Source organism: Dendropsophus ebraccatus, chromosome 13 (genome assembly GCF_027789765.1).
Source record: "Dendropsophus ebraccatus isolate aDenEbr1 chromosome 13, aDenEbr1.pat, whole genome shotgun sequence".
In the NCBI taxonomy this organism is placed as follows: Eukaryota; Metazoa; Chordata; class Amphibia; order Anura; family Hylidae; genus Dendropsophus; species Dendropsophus ebraccatus.
Genome location: NC_091466.1, coordinates 62,490,882 through 62,500,139, shown reverse-complemented (window position 1 = coordinate 62,500,139; position 9,258 = coordinate 62,490,882). Strand labels below are relative to the sequence as shown.

The following is a 9,258-nucleotide window of genomic DNA, read 5'->3' as shown; positions in this document are numbered from 1 at the left end:
GAAAAGCTATGTTTGAGTTGAATAGCCCTTTAAGGATGTAAACCCTGGCCTGCCACCTGGTATGGTGTATAAGATGAAAGACCATCTATCCGTTTCCCATAGGATGGAATAATTCTTGAGCCTACTTGGAGAGGGAGCATGCAGGTGACACTGCTGAATTAGTATGGAAATAATTATTCAATGAATACGGGCCTATCTTATTCCGATGTGCTTTTAGTAACACAGCACTGTGTGTGTATAGCGTAATATTGATTTCTATCTATTAATAATGAATTAACACACATTTGTTAAACAGATAAAATTACTTTTCTAAAGCAAACGCAAACCACTGGCTCTATGATATGGGTGTGGATGATGACTGCAGAAGTACAACAGACTGCCAGCTTATCATACACAGTTAGCGGCAAACCTATAGGGCAGGGTTGTCAAACTCATAGCCCTCTAGCTGTTGCAAAACTGCTATTCCCATCATGTCTGGACAACCAAAACTTTTGTCACCTGTGTTATAGGTGGTGCAGGTGTCAGAAAGTTATATAGATTTGTAATTTACTTAGAAATTTATTTCATTAATCTGCAAAAATCCGAAGCACTCAACCTTTCTCTTCCCCCATCTGTTGCAGCCTCCTTGGGGACTTCTTTCCCTTTTCGGTGGTCGTGTTCTTCTCTGACGTACCTGGGGGTCCAACTTACTCCTGCGACAGCCGACCTTTTCAAAGCTAACTTCTTACCCATGCTCAAGCGCATTGAAGCAGACTTGCTCAAGTGGCACGGGTGTACCTTCACCTGGTTTGGACGCTGCGCGATCTTCAAAATGAATGTTTGCCGCGCTTCCAAAATCTTTTTCAAGCCCTTCCAGTTGCGGTCCCCCTATCCTACATCCGGCAACTGTCTACATTCCTCACTATATTTATTTGGGCACACAAGCAACCTCGCCTCGCCAAATCAATCTTATACCATCCGAAAGCAAAAGGTGGTCTGGCTCTTCCCAATCTTTATCAATACTATGTAGCTGCACACCTTACTCGGGTACTCGATTGGCATCGCCACACCCCCACTAAATTGTGGGTCGGCCTGGAAATGACGATTTCCCCAGTCCCCCTATTGGCAGCTCCGTGGATCCCAGCCTCTGCGCGTTTTGCCGGCTCTCATCCCACTATTGTTCCCACACTGAAGATGTGTCATAAGCACCTTTCCACTGGCTTTCTGGCCCCTCCCCCCTCCCCCCTGTTTCCCATCTTGGGCAACCCTGCCTTTCCGATCAGCTTGGAGGACCCGGTCTTCCGAACCTGGTTGCGAGCTGGCTCCTTCCGAGCCACTACTTTCCTTCATGGCTCGGCATGGCGATCCCTTACTGACCTACGAGACCTCTCGGACCCAGCTCCCTTAGGGTTCTGGAGGGCACTGCAACTTTACCATTTCCTCCGCTCGCTACCGAACCCTTCTGGTTTCGCTCGCCCCTCCACACACTGAAACCCTCTGCTTGGGCTCTGGTCCGCTCAGGCACTCCCTCTCTCTCCTATACAATCTGTTGGGCTCCCCACCGGAACAACCGCCACCCCCCTTCCTCACTGCTTGGGAGGCAGACTTAGATATCTCCCTCTCGGTGGCCCAGGTCAACAGGGTTCTTACCTGTACCCACTCCAGTTCCATCTCTTCGCGCCTCCAAGAGGCAGGCTACAAACTACTCTCCCGATGGTATCGGGTTCCCACTCGACTCCACCGGTTGTTCCCGGACGTTCCGCCACTGTGCTGGAGAAACTGCGGCGAGGAAGGCACTCTCGTACACACCTTCTGGAGTTGCCCCGTACTGGTACCTTTCTGGAAGGAGATGTGGCGTATCTCCTCTACTTTTGCAGATCGCCAGCTCCCCTTTTCCCCGGCGCTTTTTCTCTTGCATATTGCGAACATCCCTCTCAAATCCTACCGACGCTCTGTCCTCCGACACCTGATTAACGCTGCACGAGCCTGTACCCCGGCCCTTTGGCGCCGTCCAGATCCTCCCAGTATAGCAATGTGGATTCGTAAAGTTGAGGACACCAAACATATGGAAGACGTTACAGCTCAGCTGCACGGACATAACGCAAAGTCTTTTCGTACGTGGTTTTACTGGGACCAATTCACCGAGACGGATGAGTACCGGACCCTTCTGGCTCAGTGAGGAGCGGCCCTACCTGTCCCTCCCCCCTCCTCCCTACCCTCTCCCTCTTATTCTTTTTTCTTTCTCTCCCTTAACTTTGCCTTCTACTCTAGTGGTCCCCTTTTTGGTCCCCGCCTGGGTAGTCGTGTGCCCCAGGCTTTCTCTCACCAGTGCAAGCTCTCCCCTATAGGGTGCTGTGTGGTGTAAATTGCCTTTTTATTACCATAAATATCAGGTGCTTTTGTTGTCATGGTTTAATCGGGTTCTTTTTCTCTAAAGTATTGTTCCACCCTAACGGGTGTGGTTTACACTGCTGTTTTTCTTCTTTTTTTTTTTATGTTAAATGTTTGGAAAATTTAATAAAATTGAGAATTTAAAATAAATAAATAAATAAATTTACTTCGTAATTTACTTCGAAATCTCAAGTCTTCCAGTACTTATCAGTAGGGATGGTCCGAACAGAGTTCGGTTCGGGTTCGTACGAACCCGAACTCTCGGAAATGATTCCTGCTGTCTGCCCGCTCCGTGGCATAGGCTGCATCCCAGTTTTCCAGGCGGTCCTTCCACTGTATCCACCAGCTGCACGGAGCGGGCAGACAGCAGGAATCTGATGCCGAGCGTTCGGGTTCATACAAACCCGAACCTCGCCAGTTTCGGACCATCCCTACTTATCAGCTTCCGTATGTCCTGCAGGAAGTGGTGTAGTCTGACACAATGCTCTCTGCTGCCACCTCTGTCCATGTCAGGAACTGTCCAGAGTAGGAGAGGTTATCTATGGGGATTTGCCACTGCTCTGGACAGTTCCTGACATGGACAGAGGTGGCAGCAGAGACCACTGTGTCAGACTGGAAAGAATAAATCACTTCCTGCAGGACATACAGCAGCTGATAAGTACTGGAAGGCTTGAGTTGTTTTTTTAAAAAATAGATTTAAATTACAAATCTGTTTACCTTCATGACAACAGCTGATTAAAAAAAATAACAATATTATTACTACTACTAATTATATATATAAATATATATATATATATTTTTTTTATTATTATTATTTTTTTTTTTCCACCAGAGTACTCCTTTAACATCAGGGATGTCACGGCCGCGGCGGCGTCCCGTGCTCCGGGCCGCCGACGCGACCGCCCTCTGTCTGACGCGGCTGCCGGGGTCCCGGTGCAGGGACCCGGCGCTGCGGTCTGTTCGGCCCCGGGGGGCGCCTCACCTCGTCCCGCTCCGCTCTCCGTCTGTGCCGGCCGGCACGCATCCCCGCCTCCTAGGGCGCGCGCGCCGGCTGTCTCAGATTTAAAGGGCCAGTCCGTCCCTAATTGGTAGTTGCACCCAATCACTCCCTATAAATCCCAGCATGCCCTGTCCCTCGTGTTGGAGCCTCTACATGCTTCCCATAGCGTTTGGCCCAGCTCCCTGTTGTTCCTGACCTTAGTCCTTGTCCCTGGTTCCTGTCCTTAGTCCTTGTCCCTATCCTTGCCCGCCACCTGCTAGCACGCCTTCTTTCCTCTGCCTGCGCGATCTCCTGCCTACTGCTCCTGCCACGCCTCGCCTGCCGTCACCAGCAACCAAGCCAGGGGTAGCGACCTGGGGGTCGCCTGCCGCAGCAAGTCCATCCCGCCTTGCAGCGGGCTCTGGTGAAAACCAGCGGCCCCTTAGACTCCGCTCCCTGGTGAGGTTAGTGCCATCGCTGGTGACGGTCCAGTGGATCCACTACTCCAGGCGTTACAAGGGACTCAGGGTCCATAGGATTACAATAATAAAAAAAATATATTTTTAATGTTTTAGTACTTAAAAATGCTTTGCATTGCTATATTTTTACTTTTATGGTCAATTGTTAACAATATTTTTTACAAATTTTATTATACACTTATTAACATTAGAGATCAATTCAACAGTGCACTGAAATATTACAGGGTATTGCAGTGTTCTACAATTTGGCCTAATGAGATATCCTATGCCATAGATCCTACTTGTTGAATCTGGGGATCCCATTCAGATTGGCAGTGGATCCCTAGACATGCAGGCCAGTACTTTCATAGCTTTGACCATCAGGGTATGCTGGGGGTTGTAGCTTCACAGTCACTGGACAGCCGCAGGTTCAGTCCTCTGTTTTATTCCTTCTTTTGGCTGTAGATAAGTGAAGCCACAGCCAGGCAGGGATCCCTATTATTGTTATAGGCCCCTGTCAGAATGGATCCAGTCCATATACAAACATCCCTCCTGTCCATCTCAGCTGTATCAGGCAGAGTCCCACCAAGTGCAGTGAGAAAGGTCTGACCTCCGCTAGGTGTTGAGATGCAGGTATGTGAAGCATTCGCTCCATCATGTTTAATGGATGTCATGGTTTATAAATTATGACACCTCACCCACTTCTTTTTCCACGTCAGTAGCAGATCATTGGGGAGATTTATCAAACATGGTGTAAAGTGACACTTGCTCAGTTGCCACTAGCAACCAATCAGATTCCACCTTTCATTTTCCAAAGAGTCTGTGAGGAATGAAAGGTGGAATCTGATTGGTTGCTAGGGGCAACTGAGCCAGTTTCACTTTACACCATGCTTGATACATCTCCCTAATGAGTATTAGGGTACTATTACACGGAACGATAATCGGTCGAATCGTAATTGGCCGTAATAAATGCAATGATCAGCCGATGACAACAATCATCGGCTGATCGTTGATTTAGGTTTGAACCTATAATTGTCGAGCGCAGACCGCACATCGTTACGTGTAATAGCGGTGCGCGGCCGGCGACCGATGATATACATTACCTATCCAGGCTGCAGGGCTCCTCTTGCGGTCGTTTTCTCCCCGCGTCCTGCACGCTCCAGATTCAGAGCGGCCTGTCTCAGCTGACAGGCCACTCAGCCAATCAGTGGCCGGGACCGCCGCGGTTAGTGATTGGCTGAGCAACCTGTCAGCTGAGACAGGCCGCTCTGAATCTGAAGCGTGCAGGACCCGGGGAGAAGACCGCAAGAGGAGCCCTAGACCATGGACAGGTAATGTATAAAGTAAAAGCAAGGGCTGCAAGGACATTGGTAACGATGTCCATGCAGCCCTTGTTAAACGATAATCAGGCCCTGTAATAGGCCCAGTAAACGAGCGCCGATCTAGAATATCGGCGCTCGTTTACAGTTATTATCGGGCCCCCATCAGCCTGTGTAATTCTACCCTTTGATGGTACCGCTCCCAACCTGCATTCAGTCTAATGCTGCACCTTGTTCTATACAGTGAAGGTCCATTTACATGTATGGATTATCATTTGAGGGGTACTCTGGAGGGAAACATTTTTTTCAGATCAACTTGTACCAGAAAATTATATAGATTTGTAATTTACTTCCATTTTAAAATCTCAAGTCTTCCAGTACTTATCAGCTGCTGCATGTCCTGCAGGAAGTGGTGTATTCTTTCCAGTCTGACACGGTGCTCTTTGCTGCCACCTCTGTCCGTGTCAGGAACTGTCCAGAGGAGGAGAGGTTTTCTGTGGGGATTTGGTACCGGTCTAGACATTTCCAGACATGGACAGAGGTGGCAGCAGAGGGCATTGTGTAAGACTGGAGAGAATAAACATCTTCCTGCAGGACATACAGCAGCTGATAAATACTGGAAGGCTTAAGATTTTTAAAATAGAAGTAAATTGCAAATCAGTATAACTTTCTGGCACCTGTTAATTAAAAAAAACCCTGAATTTTACCCCTTTAAGCTCAAAATGAATGTGTAAATGTGTAGAAGAATAAATCAAAACAATTAAAATGAAATTTATTATTGGCAAAAAGTATGCTCAGACTTTTGTTTCTAACTACCCAGAGAGGCAGCTGTAGATGGAGGTGTGGTGGCTTAAAAACAACCCGAAATGCTGTAGGTAACTTCCATCTCTCAGGTATTTTCTCTCCTTACATCATTTCTGTAGATATGTGTGAGATGCTAAAGCTGCCCTGTGTCCTCTGAGCTATTCCAATGTCTCCCGCAAAAGGAAACAACTTTTTGAATAGTTTTCCTCAATAATTTCCTACATTTTATCAGCTACTCATAGAAAGTTAAAGGGGTATTCCCCCCAAGAGCTAAAAAAAAAAAAAAAAAAAAAAAAAGTGGTGTCCAGCCACGAGTGTTAGAAAACTACATCTCACATCATGCAATGCTTATGCCTGATTGGTTCATGATATAGCAGAGCTAGCGACATAGCAGAGTTGAGGCAGCGACATAGCAGAGATAAGTTAGTTGACCGACCGTGGGTGAGCTGGGGCGTTGGCCATGGGTGAGCTGGGGGGGGGGCAGCCGTGGGTGAAAGGTGGGAGGGGGGTGCCTGCCATGGGTGAGCTCTGGGGGGGGGCATGGCCACGGGTGGATCCCGGGGGTGGGGCAGTCAGCGGGTGAGCTGGGGGGCGGGGCGGTGGGTGAGCTGCGGGGGGAGGCTGCGGGTGAGCTGGGGCCTGCACTGTGGGGGGGCATGGGGGGCCATGGGTGAGCACCAGGGGGGGGACTGGGGCACAGTGTGGGGGGCCGCAGGTGAGCTCAGGGGCAGGGGGGTACACAGGTGACCTGGGGGGAGGGAGGGGGGCTGGGTTAGAAGCGATTACCCAGCCCATTGAAGAGATGGAGGACACGTGATCCTGACACAGAGGGTGGGGGCCAGGAGCAGGGAGTGTAAGGGTTGGACTGAGATTTGATGATTCTATGTGTTCGGTGGGGGTGAATGCATCTAGATAACAGCAAAACTGTGCAGAATCCATAATGAATTGATATTGGAAAGATGGAAAGCTACAGGTGGGCAACGTATAATGCAAAAATAATTGAGTGGAATACCGCTTTAAGTATTATTTTACTATATAGGAACAGTGTGGATCATGGTCAGCAGGGAGACTTACTTAGTTTGTAGTTCCATAGCTCAAAATCTCTCCTGCACACAGCACATGATAAGCCACACCCACACTTCCTTTATTCTGTCCTTATCTAACTGTTACTGCAGACAAATTCCTCATGGCAACAGGCAGTGGACACCAGACTGCAGAGAAGTATAACACCCACTGGCCAACACTTTGTTGTCTTTGATAAATAATTAACAAATAAATTAAGAATCACATAAGCTATTAAATAAAGGGAAATTGCTTGAAATAGTAGTGAAAACTTAAAGGGGTATTCCACTCATACATAACTTTTCATATGTTGTTGCTCATGGTGAGACTAACATTTCCTTCTATACTTGTAAAAATTATCAGTCTCCTTCACCCATTTCTGAGCTGCTGCTTTCTGCTGAAGACACAAAAATCTGTGTGTGAGCCTTTCTCTCCATGTCCCACTTCTCACCCCTCCTTTCTGAGAGCTGAAACAAGTCCCTTGATCATTCTTTGGATGGATGAAAGAATCCGCCTGTGCATAGAATGGAGTCTATGACACGGACGGAGACAGCGCACCCGCCGCAGCCTGCGAGCGGGGGCGAGCTGAGAGTTCAGCGATGGAGTTTCCGTCAAAATTGCTCAGTGTGCACATACCCTTACAAAGAAGTTACAAAGTTGTAGATAAAGCTTTCCAGGGACTTGTTTACATCAGAAGAGAGGGGGAGGAGGGGGATTGGGAAAGAAAAGCTCACACACAGGTTTTTTGTGTCTTCAGCAGAAAGCAGCAGCTCAGAACTAGGGGAAGGAGACTGAACACATAATAAGTATGGAAGGAATTGTTAGTCTCACCATGGGCAGCAACATATGAAAAGTTATCTTTGAGTGGAATATCCCTTTAAGATACAGGAGCTCCAGTAATAATCCAGCCCTGGTATCACTAGTTTTATACATATCAGTATATAAGTTTTGTTATTGACTTGCTAGTTTTGACCCATCTTTACCAGGGACATTGAGGGGAAATAATTTACCATTGTTAGAACATGGTGAGCTGGAGTCAGAAGTGCCTCTTAAAAAATTTTGGGGCATCCGTTTCCTTTCTGTCCACCTGACATTTTTGCCAATTTCTGACATTAACTATAGTAAATGTTTTGTAAACCACGCCCACGTGCTCTCCTAAGCCCCACCCATTTGTCTTTGTGTCATGCATAAAAAGGCCAAAATATTTAAGCTTCCCTGCCTAGTTATACTTTTGTAAACTTGGCTCAAAAAGAGCGCCAACCTTGTTCTCAGGTTGTGTTTGGTACTGCAAGTCAGCTCCATGAAATTAAGCTGCAATACCTCACCCAAACTGAGGACAAGAGTGGGGCTGTTTATGATAATCCGGATAATTTCTTTAATGCATTAAGCTCTGAAATCATCATTTCTATCAGGAAATAGACAGGATAGATAGTGTCATCTCTATCATTAATGGAATATACATAACCCTTGGTATATTTTTATTTTATTATATAAAAATAGCCTGATAAAAAAAATCAATACATTTATGGAATGACACCCAAAAAAATAAAAAATATTATACATATATATATATATATATGTCATGTCTTTCCAATCACATCCTTTCCTGTCTCCTAACCGTATGTGAATTAGCAGTGCATTGTCTTGTTTCTAAATTCAATGACTCCTACTGTATGTCACAATCACATCTTGTAATTCTCAATATTTCACCAGAGAGACAGAAACCTCCGGAATATCAATGGGCAACAATGAAGTTGATCCTCTTTGTCACGCACACTTAAAATCAAGCTCTTCCTTGCATTTACCACCTATAAGCAGTAGGTGGCGCACTTGCCAACCAGAAATCCGCACTATGAGGCTTCAGAGGGAGTCCAAAGTGAGTCAGCGCTGTTATTAAACTGCTAAAATGATATTTACACTGAGACTCTTCCAGGGGCTCAATTAATTAACTAAAATGATAGTAATGTGAAGATGAAAGCCGCGTTCCCATTGGCTCCAGCGGCTCAAGCTGCTCGATGTAGAGGGAGGGAAAGAGCGGAACAACTCCGGGCAAGTTCTCAAGTTACCAGGTCTCCGCACGCCACTCATTTCTGTACAATAACCCTGTCCCTATGTAGACGGAGAACATGAGATCATCAGTTATCTCCATTAACTAACTAGTGATGCATGTTGCGTATTTAACCCCTTATCTACTACCCACTACCAATCCAAGAAAAAAATAAAATAAAAAAAATAACCGTATCACCACTGATTGCACTTGAGGTCT

General features: G+C 46.7%; 1 long non-coding RNA gene across 1 annotated transcript; it reads left to right on the top strand.

The window, feature by feature from the left end:
- The first annotated feature begins 4,219 nt into the window (after window positions 1-4,219).
- LOC138771195 (uncharacterized) lies at window positions 4,220-8,957 on the top strand. The gene is made up of 3 exons (XR_011359561.1): window positions 4,220-4,440; window positions 5,949-6,019; window positions 8,706-8,957. It is a non-coding gene; the product is annotated as an uncharacterized lncRNA (long non-coding RNA).
- The last annotated feature ends 301 nt before the right edge of the window (window positions 8,958-9,258 follow it).